The sequence below is a fragment of the Aulonocara sp. 'chitande type north' Nkhata Bay genome, linkage group LG10 (genome assembly GCF_057382095.1).
Source record: "Aulonocara sp. 'chitande type north' Nkhata Bay isolate Kocher_YH1m ecotype deep benthic linkage group LG10, A_spYH_male_GT1.1, whole genome shotgun sequence".
NCBI classification, from domain to species: domain Eukaryota; kingdom Metazoa; phylum Chordata; class Actinopteri; order Cichliformes; family Cichlidae; genus Aulonocara; species Aulonocara sp. 'chitande type north' Nkhata Bay.
Genome location: NC_141353.1, coordinates 11574270 through 11601528, shown reverse-complemented (window position 1 = coordinate 11601528; position 27259 = coordinate 11574270).

Genomic DNA, 27259 nt, shown 5'->3' with positions numbered 1-27259 from the left:
ATTATTCCAGCACAGCACTTTGGTGTCAGACTGCAGGCTTACTTAGAGTTTACCTACAGTTTCTAGGAACCAGAAGTTTCATTGTCACTTTTTCACCTCTCTTTTCCTTACAACCAATCAGGTCACGGAAGAGGGCTGCCCCACCTGAGCCTAGTTCTGTTTGAGGTCTCTTCCTTTTAAACTGGATTTCCTCCTCCCGACAGTCACCAAGTGCTGCTCCTAGGGGATCGAATAATCGCAGTGATTCTCTCTCTAATATTGTAAGTTCTTTATTTTACAAAGTGCTTTGTGGAAACTATTGTGAGTTGGCACTGCAGAAATAAAACTGAAGTTAATTAACTTTAATTTTATAAAACATGTGTGCATAAGTACATGGGGTGTTAGCACTGCTGCAGCCAAAAAACACAGAGCTGCCCAGAGAGCAGTTAGAAGATGTATAATCAAGACAGAGGTTGGCTTAACAGCTCAATTAGCAGCCGTAATTAAAACACTTGCTAAAAGACAGATAGCATGGATCTGTCTTCCACTCACACATACACAGTGCAAAATCAACCCACTGCACCCAGGAGCTCCCACTGAACAGTGGGGATGATGTACAGACATTACTACTGCAGGCTCTTGCACGCAATGAGGAAATGAAGCTGTTTCATGCATTCAGTAATGACAGAAACCACAGAAAAGCTACTCATGTATGTAATTATTAATCATCACCACCAACAAACCTGACTACCTCAGCTTATATGTGCTGCGGCTGCACTGAGAGTACTTCCTGTCTCCAGAGCAGTTTTATATCCCAGCTCTGTGTAAGCGTATAAAGAGGAAGGGAGTGGAGTAACATTTTTTTAACCTTAAGCCCAATAAGGATTTACCATGTGTATCATTCTGTTTAGAGCGGCGTGTTTGAGTGCTGCCAAAAAAGATGGCCACTTCTGTAACCTGTCTGTTCTAAACAAAAAGAGAAGCGGCTCCGCTTCCTTTGATATTCCACACTGAAACTCTGAAAATTGTCCTCAGTTGGCTGTGGGTGGTAAGTCACCAGAACCTGGGATGTGATTTCATTACAGCGTAATAATCCTTTACAGCTCGTCCCGTCCCACATGTCTGTTGTCGGCTTGTAACAACAATAAATCGAATCAACGAGAGTGTTCAGCGCTGAGGGAAAACGAGCACCAACAGCCCGTCTGAAGAACACTTTTATTTCTCTTGACACGTTTTCCTTTTTATCTTCATGTTGCTTTATGGCTTCTTTTCCACCATATTTATTTTCTGCTTCCATTTCTAAGACTGTAGAGTTTTCAGAATCTTGATTCGTTGCTGCTTCTGTTTTATTACTTAATGCTTTCTTTTGCATTTTTCTTGCAACCATGCATACGCTGATTACTGGCAGGGGTATGGAAATTTTGTGAGACGCATTTATTATTCATATCATCAGATTTTGTGCTGCACCAACTAACCAAACTAGACAGCAAAGAGCCAGGCTGTCCTTGAGCCCTTCACAGAGGCAAAACAGAACATGCCAAAAAGAAGACACTCATGTCATTCTGCTCAAAAAGGCTCCACTCATCCTGACCTTTTCAGGTCTCCCCAAAATGTCGACACGCATGTCTGACTTCCTTCTGGTTTACCATCACACCATTTATATGAGGAGGAATCGCTGAAAGACGTTGAACATGATTAATTACGACAAATAAATGAATGTTTTTGACGATTAGACTCCGATGACCCATCATGTCAGAACGAAATCCCAGCGTGATAGGATTTAGGACAGGACTCCCTGGAGTCTAGACTCTGGTGGTGGTGAGGCTGAAGTCTGAGACTTGGTTGCAGCTCCAACTGAGGCGTCTGTGAGGAGTTCAAGATGATGTGGTGTTGCATGAATGAGAGTATGAAAGGTAGAATGATGGAGAGCATAGATTTAAACTATGCAAAGTGTAGGCTGATTGGCCCAAATAAGGCAGGTGAGAAGATGATTGGACTAGAGTAATGATGACAGTATTGAGACGCAAGATCTGATATCGTCGTGTTGGTGTTGTTCCTAGATCATCATACTAAATGTTGTTCCAGGATCAACATTGCAAGTGACCAATCAGAATGTTGTGACTTTATACTTTTGCGACTTCGGGAAAAACCGGCGTAAAACCAAAAACTGTACTTAAGCTGCAAGAAACGGCCTCTGTCCGCCGATCAACGGACCCTGACTCTGACCCTAACCCTTTGATAAACGGTAAGCAGAATTGATATTGTCCTTGCAACATTGGGATTTCATAAATGCACGAATGGCTTGGCGCGCAAAAGAATAACGTCACAACAATGTGATTGGTCACTTGCGATGTTGAACCTGGAACAACATTTTCATGATGAACACCAACACGACGATATCAGATCATCCGTATTGAGACATCGTGGGAAAGAGGTAGTGATGTAGAGAACAGAAAAACAGACTAACGCCCAGCAAAGCAGGTAGATGATTGATTACATATCTTCCTTACTGAACTTACAGATAACCTTCAATTCAGGGGGAGTGTAGTTCTAAATTAAAAGAGTATGCTTTATTTTCACATTTAAATCTAAATTTTACATTAAAAACATCTAGTGCAACACCATTTCAATCCCGCATTTCTTAACTAATGGGCATTTAGTCAAGACAAGCAAGGCAAGGAGTACACGCCCAGTGAATTCTTAAAAAAGGTAATAATTAAAATATTAAAAAGTGAAAGCAATCGCTTTCTCCTTACATCTCAAATTACATTCTGTCCCATAAAGACCTCACGCTGGCTGTTTGTTTCATTATCCATCTATCTATTTTCTACAACTTATCCAGGCCAGTGTTACTGGGGCAGCAGCCTAAGCTGTTTGCATCTATCATGCATATTACTGTCATCACATGGTTGCAGTTGGCTTCTGTATGGAAGCTAGCTTGACTAAACAGTCAGTGCAATCTACTTAGATTGCTTGAATGACCTCATGCACACATTGCTCGAAGGTTGTCCAATAGGTTGGATGTGACACAGCTACTGAACATGAGGGAAAAAGGTATATTCCCCAACTGGTTGGTCAGTGTTTCCTGGAGGTTGTTGGCAGTCAACAGGTGAGCTCAGTTGCAAAGTGGGTGCTTCACCAAAAACTTACTTGTGATTGCTTTGGTTGCAGGCAAGTTGCTGCAATTGCCAATAGTTTGTATAAAAAACACAAACCTGTCTGCAAACATCAAGTAGTGCAGCAGTAGTAAAACTTGAAACTTTCAAGAGTCAGCAAGTAAGATTTTTGCCTCACTACTGCAGCCAACACATTTTAAAAGTTTGCCTGTTATTTCACCACCAATTTCATCCTGTCTTCCTTCTCTCTCCCCAACCAGTCAGATGGCCCCGCCCCTCCCTGAGCCTGGTTCTGCCGGAGGTTTCTTCCTGTTAAAAGGGAGTTTTTCTTTCCCACTGTCGCCAAAGTGCTTGCTCATAGGGGGTCATATGATTGTTGGGTTTTTCTCCGAATGTCTTATTGTAGGGTCTACCTTACAATGTACAGTGCCTTGAGCCAACTGTTGTTGTGATTTGGCGCTGTGTAAATAAAACTGAATTGAATTGAATTTAAACTGAACCATCCAAATGACCAAGCTATCTGGCTCCAGAAGATGGCAACAGGGCTATGTATATATGTTTAACTCTATGGCCCCAGTTGCTATTTTAAGGTAATAATGAATAGAAAAAAGTCCATTTCCCTTCAACTGCTTGCTATAGTTAGCATATTAATGTGTCAATAATTCTCGTCTATGTAAGTCTACAGGATGTTTTAGCTTTTCAAAAGGTTAGCGAGAGCAGTCAGAAAGTGGAACTGACAGGATTAACAAACGGTGCCACAGTGGGAGGAAGAAACAAAGCACAGGTGAAGGGAGCAGAGACGCGGTGAAACGTGCTCTCATAAGCTGCTGCTGAGTCACATCATGCCGCTGGATTAATAATCAGCTCTGGATGGCCTAATTGAGAAATCTCATTGTCTTAAATGAGCGAGGAGCAGCCAGTGGCCAAGGACACTGAAGGAAGAGCAATTTCCTATTTCCTGCAGCAGTGTTTCCATCAGTTATTAAGCTGTATTGATATTTTCCTTCAGCATGCTTTATGGGAGTTTTAAACATTTCAGGGGAATAAAGTGCGAGGAAGCAGCCGTTTAATGCTGTGACTTTGCAACTAGAAAGGTGGTAGCTTGTTTCTCTCAACTTGTTTATGTGGTGGAAGGTGCACTATGTAGCATTTTAAGTGGAGGAGCTTTGTTTATTGGTATTGTGTGACTGGATTGGAAGAAACTGGACATAACCTGACTTTCAGGACTGCCTCTTAGAGTCTGTGGACTAGAAATCCAAATGATGTGGGGTTTATGTTCATTCAGTGTTTCAGGGTTTAATACTTCTGCTCAATAACAATGAGCACCACTAGCTAATGTTAGCTTAGATTGGACTAATCACTAAAATTAACATTAAAGCACAGTTTAACTTTACATAAGGGCAAGAAAATGACAGATCCCAAATGACAGATAATCTTCTAGCCTTCTAGCTGTTACACGGTATAGTTAGCTATTTAGATGAGTTAGAAGGCAAACTGACATTACCCAATAGTCAAATGGGAATGGAGCCAATCTCAGGGTTAAACCTGGAATAAAATAAACAGGGAATATGTTACTTCTTTGGTATTGAGGATCAAAATTTTCTGGATAGGATTATTTAATGCTAGCTTGCGCCTGCTAGCAAGGACAAATGGTTGACTATCCCATGAAGCGAAATGTTTTCTCTATTGGATATGATCAATTAATTCATAAGACCTCTGATGATAACTGGTAAATCAGCTGACCATTTTGAAAGGGCCAAATTCAGGCAGCATTGAGCAACACCAGCTAATGCTAATGCTAGCTTAGAATGCATTAATCATGACTGCTAACAAACAGTCATCTTGCCATAAAACAAAAAAAGAAAACCCGAACCTAATAGCTTAATCTACTAGCTGCTACACTATAGTTGGAAAGCAATCTGTGTTGGAAGAAAACTATGTTTAACTAGTCAAATCTGATACACATATAGTATTTAAGTATAGCAGACACACAGCTGCTAGTCAAGTAACATTAACTAGTCCTCAGTTTTGGATGTGTGACAATCATGGTGACAATTTAAATTTAACCATTAGTGAATCAGTACATTGTAGTCGCATTGCAGTTGTTAGCAAATTATGTATCAAGATTCTGCGTGTCTACTTTTTCAAATTTTACTAGCACTTGGCCAGAAACAAACTACGGGCCACCACACCAAGATGCTCACAAACAAAACAATCACCCGTGCCCTGTTTTTGGTTGGTTGGGTACAAATGTGGGCATCGCAAATAAAAAAACTGAAATTCCAGTCCCAAAGAATAAAGGCACTATAGACTGAGGCCGTAATGCACCGGTGTGTGACAATGTGTTTGGATTCAGCCCTTTGAAGAGTGTCTGTGCTTACACATGTTGGAGTCTAATTATCAAATGGTTTTGATTTGCCAGCTTTGGTGCCCAGACTGGTATTTAAATGTGATTACAGTTTGTTTAATTCAGCCTGAACTAGTGTAGAAAATGTTGCTTTGCAGAATTTGGCTTTGTTTAGAACCACTCGGCATAAACACACAGAGACCCAAGGCATGTACACAAAAGTTACTTCACGAGCAGCTTGTTTGTTGAACTTTTCAGTAATATGAGCCTTAATGGGTTCGCCTCTGCTTTCCAAGTCCTGATGATCACATGTAAACATCCATCCTCATTAAAACAATGTGTTCTGTGTTGATTTCCTGTTGTTAAGTTGAATCTTAACAGCTCTGCATTTCATTTGGAAGAGAAGTGACACCCAAATTTGCGAAGCCGGCAGAGCTGGAACACACTGCTCCCTTTCCACAACAAACTCAAGTAGTAAACACTCAAGAACGTGAATGCAGTCCAAACACGTGAAACTCTCAGCAGAAAGAAAGGTTTAGTTGAAAGAAAGGTTTCTCTTGCATAAAAATCTGTCTACAGCAATCTAAATGAAGCGCCTTGAGGCGACTTTTGCTGTGATTTGGCGCTATATAAATAAAATTGAATTGAATTGAATTGAATTGAATTGAATTAAATTCTGTTTATAGCTGAGAAAAGGCTTTAGGTTCACACAGATGCATTCAGTTTGCTCCCAGAATGCACAAGTTTAAGGCTTGAAAAGAAAATGTACAGATGAAAAACTCTTTAAGAGAGTAGCTAGCAGCCAGGTGCTTATAATCAAATATGCTTGATTAATTGATCATCAGTGAGTGTGAGCAGCTCTGATCATTCAGGTGTGTGGGAAACCAGTGGCAAAAGAAATGCTCTTAAAGAAGCGTTAAAGAATTGTTGCTGCCAATCAATCTGAGAATTGTTATCAGGCCATTTCAAAACAAATATTCTACAGAGAGAAAGATTATTCACTAAAGGAAACATTCAAGAGAGTTGTCAATCTACACAGGAGCGGAGCTTCCACCAAAAACCCCCAGAGGACCTCAGACTCTACAGTCTGAGCATGTTAAATGTTATAGCTCAAGACAGCACAGTTAGAAAAAGGAAAGTAAACAAGTATAGCTCTCTTTGAACATCGCAAATAGCATGGATAAGGTGTCCTTGTACATTTCTCTCTGGTACATACTTCGAGTTTTGTATTAGAGTTTAATTATTTGTCTGGGTTTGTTTTCCTTTGATTCGTGTGTCTACATGGTTCCTTAAAAATAGTGGCACAGTCCACAGCGTGGATATGGACATTACTTTTATTTTTATTGCACAAAAGGGTGAGAGCGCGATGGTAAAGTGGAGACTACTCCATGATAGAAACAACTGCATTTTACTGCTAACACGACTCTGAGCAAGCACCTGCACAGAGAGCATGCTAACGCTAATCTAGCCGAGCGCTCAGAGTGATGTTAAAGCTGAGTGAATGCTGAAACCAACCCAGCACCGTGATAAAGTGAGCCATCATTTGCAGTAAGGCCGAACGTCAAAAGGTAACAAACTGGAGCCTGTAGGCTCTGTTTCTACCTGTTCATGTTTCCAAAGTAGAATCACCGTGGCGATCGCTTTAAAGTGTCTTTATGCTGGTTTTAGTTTTTGATTTGTGCTGTCGGCTTCACAACAAACAGGGGTAATATCTTGAACATGCACAAACATTTGACCACCACGCAGCGTGTAATTAATTTGCATGAATGTAATGTATTTGAATCGCTGCTCAGAGATGGTTTGACTCTCAAAGAGGAGCTAATGAGAATCGATAAGTGATATCGATAATGGAATAAGAATCGATACATTTTCATCAATTCACATCCGTACTGACAACGTTGGTGTATGCTTCTAATGAGACAACAAATGGTCTCCTGGAGGATTTTCACAAGATCTGGACCAGGACATCACTGAGTTCCTGTCCTATCGCACACGGTCAAGCTCCTTTAGGATTTAGGTCACATTGAGTGTGGGGGCCAGTCAGTGGTTTGATTTCCATCATCCTCCAGGAACTGCTGGAACTGCCTCCATATTATCGCCACATTAGACCAGCCATTGTTATGTACCAGGTGGAACCCAGGACCCACTGCACCACTGTATGGTCTGACACTGGGTCCAAGGATTTCATCTGGATACCTGATGGCAGTCAGGGTGTCTCAACTGCTGAGGTCTGTGTGTCTCTCCATGGATATCTCTCCCAGGGCGATGAGTGACCCACCACCAAACCAGCATCCTCGGGAGAATGCTACAAATGTTCCACATAATAAAAAGCATTAGAGGCTGAGGAAACTGCATAGATCTAAGCTTTTGTCAGGGCGAGCCTGGAGGCCAGTACGTAGATTTGGACCCAAGCGCAGATTCTATCACGGACAGCAGTTATAGGATTTTAACAGAAACTTTATTGTGAAAAACAAGAGTAAGCAATGACATGGGGAAAGAGTGCGTGGCACAGTGATCTCAAGTGTGAAGGTTCTGGAACAGACGGAGAGAGTGATTAGATGGGACACAGGGAAACGTAGGCTAAGAAGGACGAGATAGATCTGGGTTTGGTGGCTTATTAGTGGGATGGAGAGTTGCTCCGGGGGGAGTAGTGGTGGCCGGGTGAGTGTCCTGTAAGATGGTTCAAGGTTCAAGGTTCTTTATTCGTCACATGCATAGTTATACAAGTATAACACACAGTGAAGTGAAACCTTGAAGATGGGTGAGAGTTGTAGAGTCCGACCTGACTGATCCAGTGATCCACAACTGAGGTAGGCAGGAGAGCAGGCAGGTGAGGAATCGTGAGCATGAAGGAGCGTGAGGAATTCCAGACTGGTGACCACCATCCAGGCAACTGTAGGCAATGCATGTGGAGAATCCGAGGAGCTACTGTGAGCACATGGAGAAGAAGGTAAGTTAAGCATGAAAACAAAACACGAAACGCAGAGGCGGCCTGTTACTAACACACGATTAGCACGCAAACAGTTTTAAATAGTGATGGTCTTACATGGTGAGTAAGGCGAGTGCTCCGCCCAGAGGTGGGAACACTGAGACATCATGGAAAAATACAGCCACTCACCCAAACCATGACAGCTTTGTTTGTGAGTCGGATTGAAATTTGTGTTTAAAAATGTCTTTTTGCAACAGCAGCAGGTTAAAAAGGTGAGAGCATCGTCTGAGATGCTTGGACGTGGAATCAGTGTTCGTTGGTGTCTTTGTGTAGATATGCTGTTAAGAGTTATAAATCAGAAAGCCCAAACAATCATATAATATGAATATATTAGCGCAATGATAAAATGTATGTTTAAAATATAGTTTCTTTTTATTTGAGAAGCAGCTTATATTTGACGCTTTACAACTTCTGGGGAACAGAAGAGTTATTTAGCGTGACACCCGTCAGGACACCACCTTTCTCGGTATTCTTTGAGTTTGATCTGAGTCTAGTTAGGCTTTTTCTGTTGTTGTTGTTGTTGATTTTATGTTTCATACCCATATTAAGCCTTAAATCTCTGAGCTTAAATCTCCCCGGAGCTGTTTACAGTCGAGTGCTCGTGCTCCACAGCTCAGGAACCGAGTGAACTGAAGGCTTTGCTTCAAATTCAGCAGCTATTTATTCAACCTGCTAATGTTTCAACAGCAGCCTTTAGGGCCCACAGTGGACCACAGGGTGTAGTTTTAGTTATTATTCATTGATTCACGTTTTGCTCTAGCTGTGCGTGTGTGTGCTCAATCCATCACCACTGCAAAAACACGCCCTATCTGTTCGATGCTCCTTCCCCTGACCACCAACTGTTTGTTACGAGCAGCTGATGAAAAATGCCGCTCTCCTTCAGCTAAACTTTTTGTGCATGTCTGCCTCTGGTTTGTTTTTGTCTCTGGCAGGTTGCAATTAGTGAGCGCTGTTTGTCAAGCAAGTGGCCGCCAGCGCTGCGGGTGTCCAAAGGGAAAGTGTGCAGGCCATAAAACGTCCATGCTCAGATTGTGTCCATATGCGGCAGCTGTGTAATCATGTGAAGCCTTTAGAAACTTCAAAGTCTATCATTAATGGCTCTTTGTGGCCCGTATGCACACACACTCCTGTCCAAAGAAATGCTACAAAAGGGGCAATAATCATCCGATTTACAGATCAACACAGACTGATTAGAGCTCGGGGAGCCTGTGTTTGTGTCAGTGGACAAGAAAAATCTATCTTTCATCCTATTGTGATTGAAGTAGTCTGAGAGGTGAGTTAAACTCCTGCACCTCCTTTATGCTCTGTTGTCAGATCTTTAGAAAACTTAGTTTGTAGGAAAAGTGGTTGTAAGGTAGAGAACCTACAATAATTCAGAGAAAACCCCAACAATCAAACGAACCCCTTTGAGCGAGCACTTGGCAACAGTGGAGAGGAAGACTTCCCTTTTAACAGGAAGAAACCTCTGGCAGCACCAGTCTCAGGAAGGGGCAGCCATCCACGGGTTCAGTCACTCATTTTCATTGTGTCGACTGAAAGGTTCTGTTAGTAATCCTAGCTTATTTTCATGAGTATACCTGTGATATGCTAATAAGTTTGACTTGTGCCATACAGTTTCAAAACACCGAGGTTTTAATCTTGCCACAGGACTTTCACGTCCACAGGCTGCCATATTTATTCATGGTACATTGATTAAAGGCATAATTTCGCTAAGTGGCCCACGTTGCAGTAGCAAATCATGACTGAATCCAACACTAGTAGGAGTGCAGTCATTTTTGTGGATGAGAAGTTAAAGCTAACAAAAAGCTCAGTTAGCTGTCAGTTCTGAAAGTGTATTTTTAACAAACCTAATGATCTCTTACAGCGAGACATAACGAAATAAAAACATCAACACATCCTTTACTGCTTGTTAAAGGGGTGCGTCTTACCACCACCGCCGCTCAGACTGGAACTGACTTTCCTTTAAATCGCTTTGATGGACACTCCCGGAGAGTGGTTGGCATCATTATGTTTGTTCAGTTTTACAGCAGCAAAATAAAAAAATGTGTTTCATGTTATCAGTTTTCAGAAGATAAGCTGTGTCTTTGTACCGACACATAGAAGGTGTAAGCGCTCCGTTGAGCGTGAACTTATAACCTAAACAGCTAATTAGAGCCAGAGCCTGCAGTGCTTGTTCCAGTGATATCAAATATGGCTCTCAGGAAGTAAATACAAGTTTACCACCTGCAGCTTTAAATCCACACCTTCACGTGAACAATGTATTAATATGTATTAATGCTAAACTACACCGTCATGCTGCCCAGTGTCCACAAAACATATCAAAATGATCAAAGTAATTGATAGAAATGAGGGAAATCACCAAAGTGCATATATTAAAATAAACCTTCAAGACAATTATATATTAAGCTTTCGTTTGTTGATTTCTACGGTACCAGAAGTCCCTGCCAGAGAGGGAAACAGCTTTCAATGCCTTGACTAAATAGATATCATGAAAAAAACTTGAAATAACTAGACCTTCTTATTGCAGGGTTACAAATCCCGCTGTCTGAAATGCTGTATGTCAGGAGATAGTCACTCACTTCCTCACATCAAGGACAGATCAATGGTTGAAGAGACAAAAAAGTAACAATGTTTTTCAAATAAATTAAAGAGGGAGAAGTGAAACCCGAAGATGGTAGCATTCGAAAACCTAGCATCTTCCACCTGCACCTGTCATTTCACTACGGGCAATTCATTACACCTGCAGCTCCTTCAGAGCCACACCCTTTACATCCTAGATGCCAAATCTTTGGGTAGTTTGTACCGTAACAACTGTGCTGCAATTCAGATGTGAAGTAGCTTTATTTCTTTTATTATGACACAATACTTCGGCCACAACACTTTGCGCTCTGGTGCAGGAGCCTCTTTGATCTCTGTTTGAGGTGTAATGATGGCACGCTGTCAGGATCACATTGTCATATAGGATTAAGATTTTATTTGTTTCTATTATTCACTCATCCATCAAAATCATTAAATTCAGGTGTTCCAATCCATCAGTTGATGCTGGGATGCACAGAGGTCACCAACTTTCTGCAAAGTCAATCACAACAGACCTCCAAACTCACAAACAGTAGTAGTAGACAGAATGGGTTTCCATGGCAGCTGCATCCAAGTCTTACATCACCGGGGGCAACGCAAAGCAGTGTTCTTTGGACTGATGAATCAAGCTTCAGATGGGCGAGTCTGGGTTTGGCGGTTGCCAGGAGAAAGGTACAATTTCACGCTGGGAATAGTTTATGGATGACCTCTTTCTGTTCCAACATGACTGCACCCCAGTACACAAAACATATAAAGACATGGATGAGTGTGCAGGGCCGTCGAGTACTTCCGCACCAAACTCAGAGTCCTGACCTCAACCTGACAGAAACCCTTTGGGATGAATTAGAGCGGAGACTGCGAGCCTTCTCGACCAACCTCAGTGTCTGACGTCACAAATGTGCTTCTGGAAGAATGGTGAAAATTCCCATAAACACTCCTAAACCTTGTGGAAAGCTTCCCCATAAGAGTTGAAGCTGTCATAGTAGCAAAACTATGGATTAAGAGTGTGATATCACTCAAGTTCATATGTGTGTGAAGGCACACGAGGAAATACTTCTGACAATATGTAGCACATACTGGGTCACATTGAGCGTCCAAAGCACCTCCTGTGTGCACTCAGCCAACAATGCTTATCTGCTTTAATGTATGTATAATGCATATAAGCCATCACAGCCATGTATTAACAGGGATGATGGAAGGCAGCAGTGGATGTCAAATACAGGAAGGCCTATTAAGCATGCATTAAAATTGCTGATGGTCCACTTGCATGCAATTCATTTCAGCAAGATAGAACAATATCTATGCCAGGAGAGACTCAGAAGGTCATCAGCAAACAGCGCAACAACAGCGGTGCTCATTACTATTCATTGAAACTGGCATGTAAATTGCAAGAAAAAGCGGTGCATGTGAAGCCCCGACTGCCACAAAGCTGCCAAGAGCTAATGAAGAACTTGTGCATCGAGGTGCTGAGGAAACAGACAATGCTGGACTGATGTTTATTAGTTGCTGTGCTCCTACGGCGCCGCAGAAGCTAACCTTAACCTCTGGCATCAGTCTGTTGGCATCAGATGTCCTGGTAAGACCTGTGTATTTGTGTGTGTATGTGTGTAGCATCGAATGGCAATGATTACACCTGTATGAAATGCTGCCAAACTCAGGCACACACTGAAAAGGTCTGAGCAGGTGCAGAAACTTGTAATGTTAAAGCAGACCCTTTGTGCTATCTGCATATTTGTCACGTTTCAAATTGTGGCCTTATGTGAAAAAAATAATTGCCCCCTTGTTAAATCATGAATTTACTTTGATTAACAACATTTTTTTTTTGGAAAGTTGAGCTCTGTTTCACTAACCACACCCGGGCCTGATTACTGGTGGACCTGCTGAATCAAGAAATCGCTTAAATAGAACCCATGTGACAAAATGAAGCAGGCTAGAAGATCTCATAAAAGCAACACATCGTGCCATGAGCTAAAGAAACAGCTGAGAAACAAAGTTACTAACATCTACAAAGACATTTCTTTGAACCACGATGGGAGTCATTATCCACAACTGAAAACGTGGAACATTGTTGAACCTTCCCAGGAGTAGCCAGCCTACCAAAGTGACTCCAAGAGCATATCAACAAATCATCTTCGACAGCGGTCCCCGACCTTTTTTGCGTCACGGACCGGTTTATTTCTGACAATATTTTCACGGACCGGCCTTTAAGGTGTCGCGAATAAATACAACTACATATGTCCACTACCAGTATCAAAAAACAGAAGATTTATTCATAACACATGGGGAAAGACCCAGGGAAACTGAGTTAACAATAAAAACGATTTAAAAAAAAATAACAATAAAAGCTCTAAAAACCATCAATTTACACCCGAGCCTCAACTCTCGCGGCCTGGTACCAAACGACTCCCGGACCGGTACCGGTCTGTGCCCCGGGGGTTGGAAACCGCTGATCTTAGAGGTCACAAAAGAACCCAGAACAGAATCTAAAGAACTGCAGGCCTCACAGTTAAGGTGAGAGTTCACGATTCAACAATAAGAATGAGCAAAAATGACATCTACGGGAGAGTTCAAGAAGAAAACCACCGCTGAGCAAAAACAACACGAAGCATATGCCGACAAACATCTGGAGGATCCCCAACACATCTGGGAAAATATTCTGTGGACAAAAGCTGAATGTTTAGGAAGATTTGAGTCTGGTTACATTTGATGTAAAACTAACAGCATTACACAAAAATAACGTCATCAGAATCAGAATCAGAATACTTTATTGATCCCTGGGGGAAATTATTTTTTGTTACAGTGCTCCATTATAAACCAACATTAAGACAAGACAGACAATACACTAACTAAGAATAGTACAATATATACATATATATACATACATACATACATAAGTCACTCATAAATAAATAGCTGAAAAAGAAACATGTGTAGTTGTAGCAGTAAACAGTGTGTTAAGTGGATGCGTTGTACAGGGAGATGGCGACAGGCAGGAAAGATTTCCTGTGTCGTTCAGTGGTGCTTTTCGGTAATCTCAGTCTCTCACTGAACGAGCTCCTGTGACTGACCAGCATGTCATGGAGTGGGTGGGAGGTGTTATCCAACATTGTCTTTATCTTGGACAGCATCCGCCTCTCCGACACCACCTTGAGGGAGTCCAGCTCCATCCCCACAACATTGCTGGCCTTACGGATTAGTTTATCGAGTCTGTTGGCATCTGCGACCCTCAGCCTGCTCCCCCAGCATGCAACAGCATAGAGGATCGCACTGGCCACAACAGACTCATAGAAAATCCTGAGCATTTTCCGGCATATGTTGAAGGACCTCAGTCGCCTCAAAAAATAGAGACAACTCTGGCCCTTCCTGTAAAGTGCTGTGGTGTTTTTAGCCCAGTCCAGTTTATTGTCAATGTGAACTCCAAGGTATTTATAGTCCTCCACAATGTCCACACTGACCCCCTGGATTGAAACAGGGGTCAAGTGTTTCCTGGTCTTCCTGAAGTCCACGATCAGTTCCTTGGTCTTTGCCACGTTGAGCTGCAGATGATTCTGCTCACACCACGTGACAAAGGAGTCGACCACAGCCCGGTACTCTGTCTCATCTGTCTCATAACAACAACATCAAAAATGGTGACAGACAGGGACTGCTTTTTGCCCTGAAGCTCAAGATCACTTGAGTTATGTAGTAGAACAATGATCCAGAACACAACAAGTCCACCTCTGAATGGCTAAAACATGGCTTTGGGGTGGTCTTGTTGAAGTCTGGACTTAAATCCAATTCAGATGCTTTGGTCTGACCTTAAAAAAAGCTCTGAATTGAAATTACTCTGCAAAGAAGAGAAGGCCGAAATTCATCCACAGCGATGTGAAAGACTCATCGCCAGTTATCACAAACACTTGATTAAGTTTTTGTCTGTCAAGGATGGCAAACAACCTAAAAATGTGTTTGATAACCTTCAACATGTAAATATGACAAACATTCAAAAAACTAAGAAATCAGGAAGAGGCCAAATGCTTTTTTCCAGTAATGTATGCACGGGCAGGTACTGCAGGTTACACATTCTGTAAACCAATTTTGTAGAACAGAAAACTAAAAGCAGCAGAGAAATGAAGAATCGCTTTAATAAAAATGTAAAACATTTTGCTGCATCTGATAGCAAGCTTAACTTCATTCATGTGAGCCTGAGAGAAGGATTACTTACAGTGATATATCAAATCCAGCAGGTTCAGAGCAGTGGAGTATTAGAAGATGGCTGTTCCCCCCTGATAGAACATCTGAGAGCAGCACAAACGGCTGACATTCGACTTTTCATGTGTACAGAGCCCGAAGCTGTTTGGCACAGGCGTGTGTGCCAAAACTAAGACTATAGAGAGGCCAGAGGAGGTTATGTGTATGTCCACGCCAGAGGACTGATTTATCTACTGATAGCTCAGCGGTGGTAAATGAGAAACTGAGAGGCTGCTGGCAGATCTCAGGGTCCTCTGGCCTCACTGAAGCTTTATCTTTGGCACACTCTCTGCCACGTAAAGCTGCAATATGACGATGGCAGGGATTCATATAACAAGCTGATGAGGTACAGCATGTTGGTGGCGTTCATTTATAGACTCTGCATCTGCTTGCAGGTAATTATCCAAAGAACAGGCTTTTAGTTTTAGTTCAGTGTTTGTCTTGTTTTATTTTGTTCTGCTGTATTACAGTTGCTCTTCCTGTCACCTCGTCATGTGTGATGAAACGCACTTAACTGCACTAATCTGAATAAAATGAAATTTGAATAGTCTGAACGCTAAATGATGGATGTGAAATCCAGAAAGAATACTTACAGTGTGCTAATACAATTTCACATAGCACTAGTTGACAACAATGGTTATCAACTAGTCAACGCGCTTTATATAACTACAACGGTCAAACAGTCCACCACAAGAGACACTTCAGTTTCTTAGATGTACTCTTGGCCTGCGATTTAAGATTTAAGAACTCTGGATGAGCGCTTCAAACCACGCACCAGCATGTTAACGACTGACCCTGTGTTTAGATAGACCGTGTCTGTTTTTTCATGTTTGGTCTGTTTTCAGCATCTTCTTCTTCTACCCGTGATATGAACTTTGAGAACAATTTAACCCTTCCCTGTAGCATTGTATTTATATTAGCCTAGCCATAGTTAGCAACAGGTAGCACATCATTAGCTCAACTAGAACTAGGCCAACTTTACTAATAACACTGTAAATGTTACAGCTATTTAATTTCCATATTTTTTACACTCACAATTGTAGCCATGGATTCTTTTTTAGTTTAAAGTATTTAAAAGAAAAAGACTGTGGTACAGTGTTACCACCTTTGGATGGACTAACTAGCTAACGCACCGCTAACCTAAGCTAATCTATTTCTCACTGATACCTGGATGCTAAACACTGATCATTTTATTGGATATGAAAGAATATGAAGCACATTTAACTCTGTGTCACCTCAGTGTTTGTTTCCTTTGGAGAACCAAGTGAAACTTAGCACCTGGCTAATGACATTAGGCTTAATAAGCTAATCGCAGCTTAACTAATGGATGGTTGAAGTTCACCTGATTCATCTCTAACTATCAGTCTTGTTAGAAGGAAAAGTTTGGAGCATTGAACTTTCCTGAACCCAGACTTGGAGCATGTTATATCCACCATGATGATAATACAGGATATGTTTCCAATTTATCACATCTTTTTACAAAAGACTGTGACGGTGAAAACGATTAGCTCAAGGCTTCAAAAATGGGTCATCGCAAACCAGTAAAAAACGTGGTAGTAGCTTCTGTGGCGGAAATTTGTAAATGGTGGCACCTTTAAACCATTATCTACAGAGTAAAAAAAAGCCACAACAAATGCTTACACCTTATGTTTCAGCTTCTCCCAGTTTGCAGTTAGACAGAAAAGGCACAGCCTCTGAGGTTTTGGGTCTTTGGGCAACCAGTATTCTCAAGAGGAGCCAGTGTAACTTAAAGGCATCATAATGGGAAGAGAGATCACACTTTATTAAACTGTACTAAAAGCTGAATGTGGTGATTTTTATTCTTTGAGAAACCTGCTAATATATCAACTGCTACTTTGATAAAAGCTTCTACTCAAAACGGGATGAATAACTTCAATGTTGCTTTGGATCCTGTTAAATTCACAGGGCATCTCTGACCATCTTTTTGTACTCCTCTGATTTTTTTCTCCTATCTTGTTTTCTCCTCGTTTTCCTTTTGTCTCCTTTATTCTTCCTCAATTTTCTTTTTATTCTCCCTCATGTTTCTTTTTCACTTTTATAGTCCCCCTACATCCCCCGCATACCTTTCAAGGACAATCTACAGGTAAAGATGTGTTTGCTGCAGCAGCGATCCTGACAGCGCCCACTTTTATCCGGAGACTCAACACAACTTCACTTTGAAATCCATCATGTCTGTTCCTATGGGCTCAGCGTGAGGAACATGCGCGGGGGGTTGAAGGCTGCGTGGTGAGTGTAGCTGGTGCTTCGGTGGAAAGATGTCATCATGTCTACCTTAATACCCCCGGAAACTGGGATCCACGTCGGACAGAGTTCAGCACAACTAAGCCAACCATGTCATCCCTCTAACTGGTGAGATTATGTCTGACAATGGAGGAGGTTAGGGCATGTTTCTGTTCTCTCTCTCACACACACACTGAGACTCAGGAAAAACTGGATTGAGCAGCTTTGGGATCAGAATGGATGGATCGTGGCTTCAAGGATCCAGTGTACAGCATGTGTGGATGAAATCACATCAACATGCCAACTTGTTCTTTTATTTTAATCTATGTCCCCTCACATACAGCTCAGAGCTGATAAGGCAGAGTTGCTAATGTGGCCCATATGATCAGAAATAGGCCGTCCTCTGCTGGTCGTATCAGTATCAGTGGTCTAGGGCAGCGATTTCCAAAGTCTGGAATGGGAAGTACCATCCAGGTGCCTCCAGAGCTCATTCAGATCAATGTTAGGATTTGAGTAAAATGGAGTCAGGATTGTTAACTATAACGCAGGACTCAGAGTGACACAGAGTTGCCATTTTAACAAGGTTTATTGTTACACAAGTTAAATATGAACAAAAGGTACAGGACTGCAGGAGATCACAGGAAGAAGACTGTTAATGCAGAAAAAAGCTGAGTCGTAGCTTGCATTGATCTCAGAAAGCTCCAGGAGTTCAGGAGTGGTGGAGGGTGGGCAGGCAGGTGAGCTCTGGCAGGTAAGCAGAGCAAACCAGTCGGCAACTATGTGGCTGATAACGGCTGCTCGTGCTGGTACGTGCTGTAATGAGAAAATCAAGAACAGGTGTGAATCTGGGAGTCCACCTGAGAGTCTGAGTGGGAGGAGATAAAAGGAGAACAAGTAAACATTTAATAATGACACAAAGACGAGACCTATTAGTGCATATTATTATGTTAATAAGCATCTTGTCAGGACATCTTGTTACCTTTAAAGCTTATTATGAGGACCTTAATTTAAAGAATTCCCTCTAACACAACCATACCAAGTGAGGTGACTTAGCATGACAAATAGTTGTGTGGTTAAATTCACCAGCTGTAGAAAAGAGCAACACACAGATGCATCTCTAAGCACTTCAATGGGAAGCCTCCCTTGTGTGCAGTCAATGACAAAGTTCCCAAGTTAAAACGTCTAAATAAACTGCACTGCCGGAGCTGTCCTCGAAGGTGACGGCAGCAGTGGAAAACCCATCGAAGCCGCCAAGGCCTTTAAAACAGCTTTGGGTCAGAGGACAGTAGAAGAAGAGAACAATCAGGAGCATCACAGAGGCAGCAGGAGAGGCGGAAAGACAGCTCTGGATCACGGATGGCAACCAAGACGTGGCCTGATTGCCTCTGGCTACACTGGATAGGCAAGGAGTGTTGAAAGATGCGAAACACCTCGTGACCCCGGGTGATGGTGTGTATTTAAAGGTGTGGACAGTGTAAACATAAGTCCCCCGGAGCGCCAGAAAAAAGAGAGTATGAATTTTTAAACCAGGTGGCAACCTCCAGGGCTGAGGGCTGAAAAATAAAGCCAACATGGACACGAAAAAAATTTCTCTCGTGACCACCGGAGGCCAAAACAGAGTCAATCCCTACAGACTCCCATGTTAAACTTCCGAACTTTTATTTGGGTAAGATGCCACCACTTCTTCCAACTTCCTAAAAGTTTGCTTTCCAAACTGCAGGCGGTAGTGAGGCTCCACCCACTTTTAGCAAAATTCTTCTAATGAGGGGCATCCAATCAGGAGAAAGGTAAAGGGGGTGGAGGTAAAGCAGCTTTTTTCAGACAGAGGATTTAAGTATAAGATGTATAACGATTCAAAATAAGGACCAACTCCTCTAAGTGGACTTTTTGTATAACATTGCACAAGTTTGAGCATATGGGAAACTCCAAAACTGAAATTTAAGGCTGAAAGGAAAGAAAATCTTAGAGCTAACGAGAGGAGCAGATGTTTGAAGAATGTAATATTCAGTCAAGCTTCTTCACAGAACATTTAAATCCATTAATTCAGTTAAAATGCAGCAGATTTACAAATTGAGGGAAATTGTTTTCCATTCCTTGTTTGTAATTTGGGATGACAAGCTGAGTGTTTTTCTACCCCCAAAAAATCTAACCGTGTGCTGCTTTGTTGTCTCAACCGAATAATGTGTTTTGGTAAAGAGGCTCCTGTGAAGCACAGTGCAAAATGAAAATTACAATATTTTACACCAAAGGAAAACAAAAGACAATCTGAGAAAAGATGAAACAAGATGAGAAAAAATAAGTTGACATGAAATTTCACACAACAAGTAACATAGAAAATCACAGCTTTATAAAAAAAATTAAATGAAATAATTTAAAAACTAATTTAGAAAGCACAACTTGAGCAACGTAGCTCACAGATGTTGAAGTCCACTCCACGATCTGCCGTCCTGAAACTTTTCCATGTGTCCGTGCTGCAACACACCGGAATAAAATTCGTAGGTTGTTAGCAAGACTACAGAACTTGTCTGCATGCTGAGGTGGCAGTTCAGCCATTTGATTCATGTTACAGCAGCTCATGAGTGAATGAACATGATGCAATAAAAGTACTGTTAGAAGTACTTTATTTTTTAAAGTTACACTTTCATTTAAATTTACTTGAGTAGGGTTACAGGGTTGTCACCTCGGCATCCAGTCAAGTCTTGCTAATGATGTACTAATTTTATTCCTGTGTGTTGCAGCACGAACACATGGAAAAGTTTCAGGATACAGTCCTCGAGGACTGGAGTTCGACGTCCCTGAGTCATAAAAGGAACCAAACTCTCTTACAAAAAATGGAGGCGGGCGCCAGAGTTCATAAAAGCAACATTATCGATAACTAAAGCACACAAGTGTAACTGTTGCAAACAGAACATGACAAAGTCCATGATCGTATCGATACTGACTCTGGTATTGGTGTCAGATAGATGCAAATGCGATGGGATCGATACTTTGTTTTTATCCTCTCACGCACTATGAAAACTGTCTGAACCTTTTTGTGTTGACTGTGATGTCTGTTTTATTTACACCCTAAAGCACAGTCGGTGTCAACAGAAGTGGCACATTTACATCCCAGGACTCCAAAAAACAGCTGAAAATACACAAAAAGCTGAAAAGTGTCTTTGGTTGTGTTAAAGAATTGAGTAAAAAACATTTAGTGTTCATTAAAGTCTAATCAGAGTTTGCAAATTCATAATGATTCATCTCACAAATCTGTTTTTGGCCGATAGGTTAAAAGTATTGGTATCAGTATTGGTCCTGTTTAAAGCTGGTATCAGATCAATTATCGCACATGACTAAAACGGATTTCCTCCCAAGCTGTCCAAGCTAAATATAGAATTAATTTCAATAAACATTAATTATTTTTGACACTTTTGGAAATGTTGTTTTTTATCTAATGTTTGTGGTTTGTGTTGTTGTGTTTTGTAAAGGTAAATAACAGTGATGATCAAACGTTCGGAGCGCGGTATGAATTAGCTGATCTCCCATCTGAGATCAACTCTTACAGGCAGCTCAGAAACTTTCTCCCTGGAAGTCCAGTCCTGACCACTTGCATTAAGTTTTGTTTCAGACTGACCCAAATTTAAGGTGGCGGATCAGGAGCAGGGTCTCCGGCTACAGCGTGGAAGAATCTGCAGTTTGCTGAGCTCAGAGGCAGCGAATCAGGTGGGAAACAAAACCATAAACATGCTTGTTTTTTCTTTTTTAACATTCAGTGTTGTGTAAGGTGAGTTCTGCCACAACATCCTGAGATATCTGAGGCAGGAAATGATCCACTCTGTGGCTCACAATAAGGAAAAAGTGTCAGTTTGCAGCAGAGCACGTTAAAAACACAGGAAGCTTGTTTTTGCCACACTAGCCCATCTGCACTGTTTGTTAGATTTACCTCCGCATGACTTCGTCCACTTCCCACTTCCTTTGACAGACGGGAGGAAATCCAACCTCCATCTCAAAGGCGTAATTACAAGGAGACATGAGAAGCCAGCTTTAAATCAGGCTTTTCATGTTAGAGACAGAATCACACTGACAAAAGCGTCATGTGGACTCTTATTTTTGTTCCTACTATAACCTGACAGTGGATGTGATGGTTTATGATGGCACTGTTACAGACAGTGTGCTTTGTGCAGCCCTCACTCACACTTTATTTTGGGATATGCAGTCTGTAGCTTCATTCTAAGCGGGCCTCGTATTTTTGGACCATAAACACGACATCGAGTACACTTTTAGGGAAATTGCTCCTGACAGATTGCGGCTCTAGTGACTCACATTTTACAGGCTGATAAACACGACACGTGCAGGATGCCGCAGGAAGTACAGGAAGGTTAAGGCGGTCTGACAAGCTCAACTGTACACATACTGAGCATCACTGTCAACACGGAGTCAGCTGTAATCAGGTGAAAGCAGGAAGCACTGCATGCTAATCAGCATCGGATTCACTCTGCCCGCGTCTCATTCTCCCGCTTTTTCACGTCGGCTCCCTTCATCACAGCTTCTCCTCCTCATCAAATCACGAAGCACATCTGTAGCAAAACAACTGCAATCATGCTGGAAATGAAAGCGACTCCAAAGTTGCACTTTTGCAGTGTTTTTGTAGAAAAATGATTAAAATATGGCTCAGAGTAGCCACTGATGACAGCTTTGCACACTTTTGGAACGGGACCATGACTCGCCTTCAATTTAAAGCCACCATATCCATAAAAAGGCTCCTCACACTGAAGGTGTGCGCACTAAAACTCCAGACCGACAACATTACGGCGATAAAGTTGTGTTTTTGACACTATCTTGGAAGGACAAACGAAACTGAAGGAAATTTTTCAATATATTTATTGAAATGTGGCGGGGGACGTACGGCAGGGGAAAAAAGACCAGCTACACAATTTTCAGCCAGTAGCGGTGGCAGATTACACGTTTTGTCGGGATTCCTCCTGCGCCTCATTATCACGGGCACGGTGTCCTTTGGTGTTGTGGAAGTATTCCTGCTGTGAGATAATGGTCCTGTTTGTTTCAGAGAAATCTGCATTTCATCTACAAGACCTCGGTTTGCATCCCGTTGGGACCTCGGTGTTTTCTTTTCCCACTTATTTTTTAAAATTCACTTCCACTTGTTTGTTTAGTTTAGTCGGGGAAAGGAGTAAAAACAAAACACACCTTCACAGCAGTAACCTTTGGGGACTCGGTGTTGGTGCTGAAAAGAGCTTTATTGAAAGAAACCAGAGAAATCCTATTGTGTTTGGTTTAGGCTCTACTGCTGTGTGATACTGCAAATTTTTGATGGAGATCCAAAACCAAGTAATTAGGGCAAGTATTGCCAACACCAATTTAAATGACCACTGAAGCATTTCTACTTTCCACAATAAAAGGTGCCGCAGAGAGAGCTGGACGGTGCCAAACCAACAAAAGATTGCTGTTGTTCAAATAAAGTCTCAAACACGTCCCAATCAAACAGCTGTGTGGGTCTGTTTGTGCCACAGCTATAAACAACAGACGTGACAGTCAACTCAAAAAGACAAGTGTCAGCAGTGGCATCACCCGGAGACGCCAAACAGCTGTGTAGGTAAACGAGCCAACCTGAGGTCCTGATAAAAGGACACTAAGCGAGGCGCCGGGATCAGAGCAGGTTGGTGCTGGTGAGTGCACAACCTGCTGTGCTCGCTTTGAAGTCCAGTCCGCACCGATACGCACAGTTTGCTCCCATAAGAATCCAAACTACACGTCGCTGGATCGCAGCGCAGTTAAAAGAGAAGTTAAATAATATTTTAATTTTACTGTAAGTTTCTGAGCTCACACTCAACAATGGAAACAGTAAAATTAACTTGATTCATTTCTCGCATTACTGAAATGAACTTTGGCCCACTCTGGCCACTTCCACATCACAGAGTCACGGCAGCAAAGGCTGGAACATCACACAGTACGCTTCCTTATTAACTGCTTACAGCCTCACCTCAGTGTTTACAGCATGACCTCGGGACAGGAGACAGAGCGAGCGCATTAGCCTGAAGGGAGCCGGAGACCGACTCCGAGTGTACTGTGGTGATTCTGAGATGAGGGTCAGGACCCCGAGCGCCTCTCAGGACGGACACCGGCGGGTCGTTTTTAGAAAAAACCTGTTTTTATGTAATGAGCTCTGATCCCGGGCGCCCCCACTGAGACCCGATTCAAAATGCAAAAGTTTCAGGGGCTAATTTCCATCTCTCAAAAAAAAGGTCCAGGGATGTCCACAAGTCTGAACTGGGTTTCCTTCTGTGGTTTGGAAGCTTGATTTCATCATTATTTCAAGTGGGCACGCTAAAAAGAGTGAACAAAGGAGTTCGGAGATACAGATTCTTATTGGAATAAACTTTAATTTGAGGCGCTGCATGACAAACAGTGTAGACTTTCAGCTTTTTTCAAAGGTTTTTTCAAGAGTATTGAATGAACTGTTCAGGAAATACAGACGTTTTTGTCCACAGTTTCTCACTTTTAGAGGCTCTTCATTCACATTTTGATGGGTTGATGTAAAATCCACTTTGGTGGGTTTAGAGGCAAAATTAGAAAAAGTCGTGTTACGTCGTCTCTCCTCTATTATTTGTCTGTCTCTCTTCCAGATCCATCTACAGTATCTATAATGGTTTACACACTCTGGGGCATTTTGTTCTTTTTTTTAACGAGCAGAGCGTGGGATTAATGTTTGCCAGCTGGAGGCAAACGGTCGTCCTGGGAGCTACCTGTCAGGACCCTGCAGTGGTTTGGGCCTCTCTGCGGGGCGATGGATGTTACATAACAGCAGGACACGTCACTTTGGAGGAATGTGGGAAATGGGAGGGGGTGTTAGAGGGGGATGGAGGGAGTGGACCACCTCCGTGTGATACCCAGACATGAGTCACAGGGAGATGAAAATAGGTCAGTAGAAATCAACCTGAAGAAATGCTGCAGTTACACAACGTGCTGTGGCGTGCAGACAATGAGACGGTTGCATGCAAATGAGTTCTGTCCAGTGTGCACGGCTTTCTGTACCTCCTACACAAAACATTCAGTGAATGGATCATCAGCTGACCAATAAGGGATAGCGTCGGCATGCATTCAGCGTGATTAGGCCTAATATGAACAATGTTCTGCTTTAACGCACTACAAACCAATGCTTTCTGTAAACCGTTTGCACCAACATGGCTGCCACTGCTGAAGCCTCTCAGTATTAGCACTCGAAGGAGTTTTATTAGGCAGTGGGAAGTGATTCTAATGATGCACGCCAGCCAAAGCTCACGTCACACTGAGCTGAGCCAAGGTCAGACCGTGCCACGTTCAGAGTTACACCACGTTACACCGCAAGAGCAACATCTCAGACTCTGCAGGCCCGAGTTAGCATGTTAAAGGTTAAAGTTCATGACAGGACAATTAGAATAGGGCTGAACCGTTTTCTTGAAAAAGTTCCACACAGAAAGCCTCGTCTCTTTAAAAGAAACCTGGAAGTACAGTCATGGAACAATGTCATGTGGACGAACGAGACCAAACTGACAGCATCAGCCTGACTTTAAAGGTAAATGCTTGTTTAATGAGAATCTAAGACCTTCTAAAAGTAACTATCAACAGAATGTAACAAAAGTTTTAACTCATTAGCAGCCGCACTGAGTTGGGACAGTTTTAACAGCAGGTGGGCGGGGCCTCTGTTCTTACTGAGGGTTAGCGTGGACTCTACATGCACACTGTCCAGCTTCTTTCTGACTGCTACTGAAACTGGAAAGTTCAACACAAACCAGTAACCAGGAGTGTTTATCTTCAAGATAAAAGTTGCCCCTTTTGAAATATATTGGCTGCAAAGCAGAGCTTTTACTTTGAAAGTGAGTCTTCTCCATTTCTTTGCACCGCACCTTTCCAAGTTTAGTACTACTGGGCTAGTAGTTAGAGAGTAATTGCGCACAAGCATGACCAACCAAACAACCGTGGCAACCGCGTGATTTGGTCCAGGAGCCACTGCCAACCAGTCGGGGAAAACTCATTCATCCTTGGGAGATGTGTCCCAATATGGTGGACAAATCTCGAGCCGTGTGTGCGTGATGTCACATGAGAAACCTGAGTAGCCAGCTCTGTGTGGCTGAGGTGACCGTATAAGGAACGTCTGACTGTGTTTAGAGCAGTGAAGCCTGAGCTTGCACATGCACTGCCATGTTTAATGTGAACACCAAGAGTAAGAGCATACAAATGAAGAATACTAAAAGCGTGTTTCCTTTGAAAGATTTCATTTTTATCTCATTAGATACAAAAATATGTAGAAAAAGTTCAGGTCCAGTGTGATCGCTCTCGTCGTGGATGACTTCTGCCTCTGACTGGCATCTTTTTCATAAGTCAAGCAGGACGCGATGACAAAAAAAGGAAAAACAAACAGACACGTCTTCATTGGCTCGTCACTGCCATGTGCACCTGTGCTCCTGTTGCCTTCAGACATGCTGAGTGTGAATGCTTCCTGAGCCACAAGGTCAGACAGACGGTGGCAGTGTTCAGACAGCTCACACACTCACACACACTCGCACACACACAAGATGCACGGGCGTCTTCAATTATTCAGGAGTAGACAAAACCCAGAGTCGGTAACTTTTCCGTGTGAAAGAGAAGGCTTCTCTGTCAGCAGGCTCCCTCGGGGACGCAAACCTCTTCACATTCTGACCATTCAGGCTGAGCTTCCTGTTGGAGGGAGCAGCAGTGGTGCTCTGTGAGCGGATGCAAAAAAAAAACCGCCTGCGATATTGCAGCACGACATTTTTAGGTGCCGGACTGAAACAAGCCTGCAGGATTTGACCGACTTTACCATCAGACTCAAACATTCTTCTGCTTTAACACTACAAGTTTTTTTTCTTTGCATCGTCTTTATCATCAAAAGCCCAAAATAGACTCTGTGTCCTCTGATGCTATAAATACAGTTTCTGGGGGTTTTCTCAGAATAAAGAATAAAATTCTGGGTCAGTCTCTGAATTATGAAGCGGTCCTGCCAGGGCACTCTCTGCTGCATATACAAACATTCATCATTATGATCGCCTCACTGAGCCTCGATTTCTGTCAAGATATTTCAGAGTAGGTTGGAATGATCATTAAAATGCTGACGCACTGCAGGTTGTCTCCTCAGATTGAAGCTGCAGGATGAATATTGGGAGGCGAACACTCTGTGCACTCTTTTAGGAAGGTACCGTTCCAAAGGGAACTTCCATATAATCCAGGTTTACAGTTGGAACAATTTTCAGAAGAAGTGCTGCAGAGCTGCGACTCGGTTTACTAATAATGGTTAGTTGAATATAATCAGCCATGATTGTAGGGAACAGAGGTAGCAGGATGCTTTTCAGATCCTTGAGTGAGAACTAGAACTCAGGAGGAAAGCCTGTTCGTATTTCCAGGCTGTTTATTCTCAGGTGTCTAACAAATACAAAGGTCACACAGGCCCACAGAGCACCTGGAGACCTTTGTTCGTTAGAGAAGATAGTCGCTGGCAGGCGCTGGATGAACAGGATGCTGCAGCAAAAACCTCGCGATCATAGTCACTGACGGAGTACAAACATCCATGCTGTACCCGCATATCCCTCGGTTTCATTTGAGTAAATCGGGTCGTTCGACTGAAAGTTTTGGAGTGTCACGTTAGAATTTAAATGTTTTTATTTAGATAAAGAAAAACAAAAAAACGGGTAAAACATCTGTAATTTTGCTTCTTCCATGTTTGGCTGATTCCAGATGTGAGAGTCACAATCAGTGAGCATGAGGCCCCTACAGTATACCGCCAACGCTTTT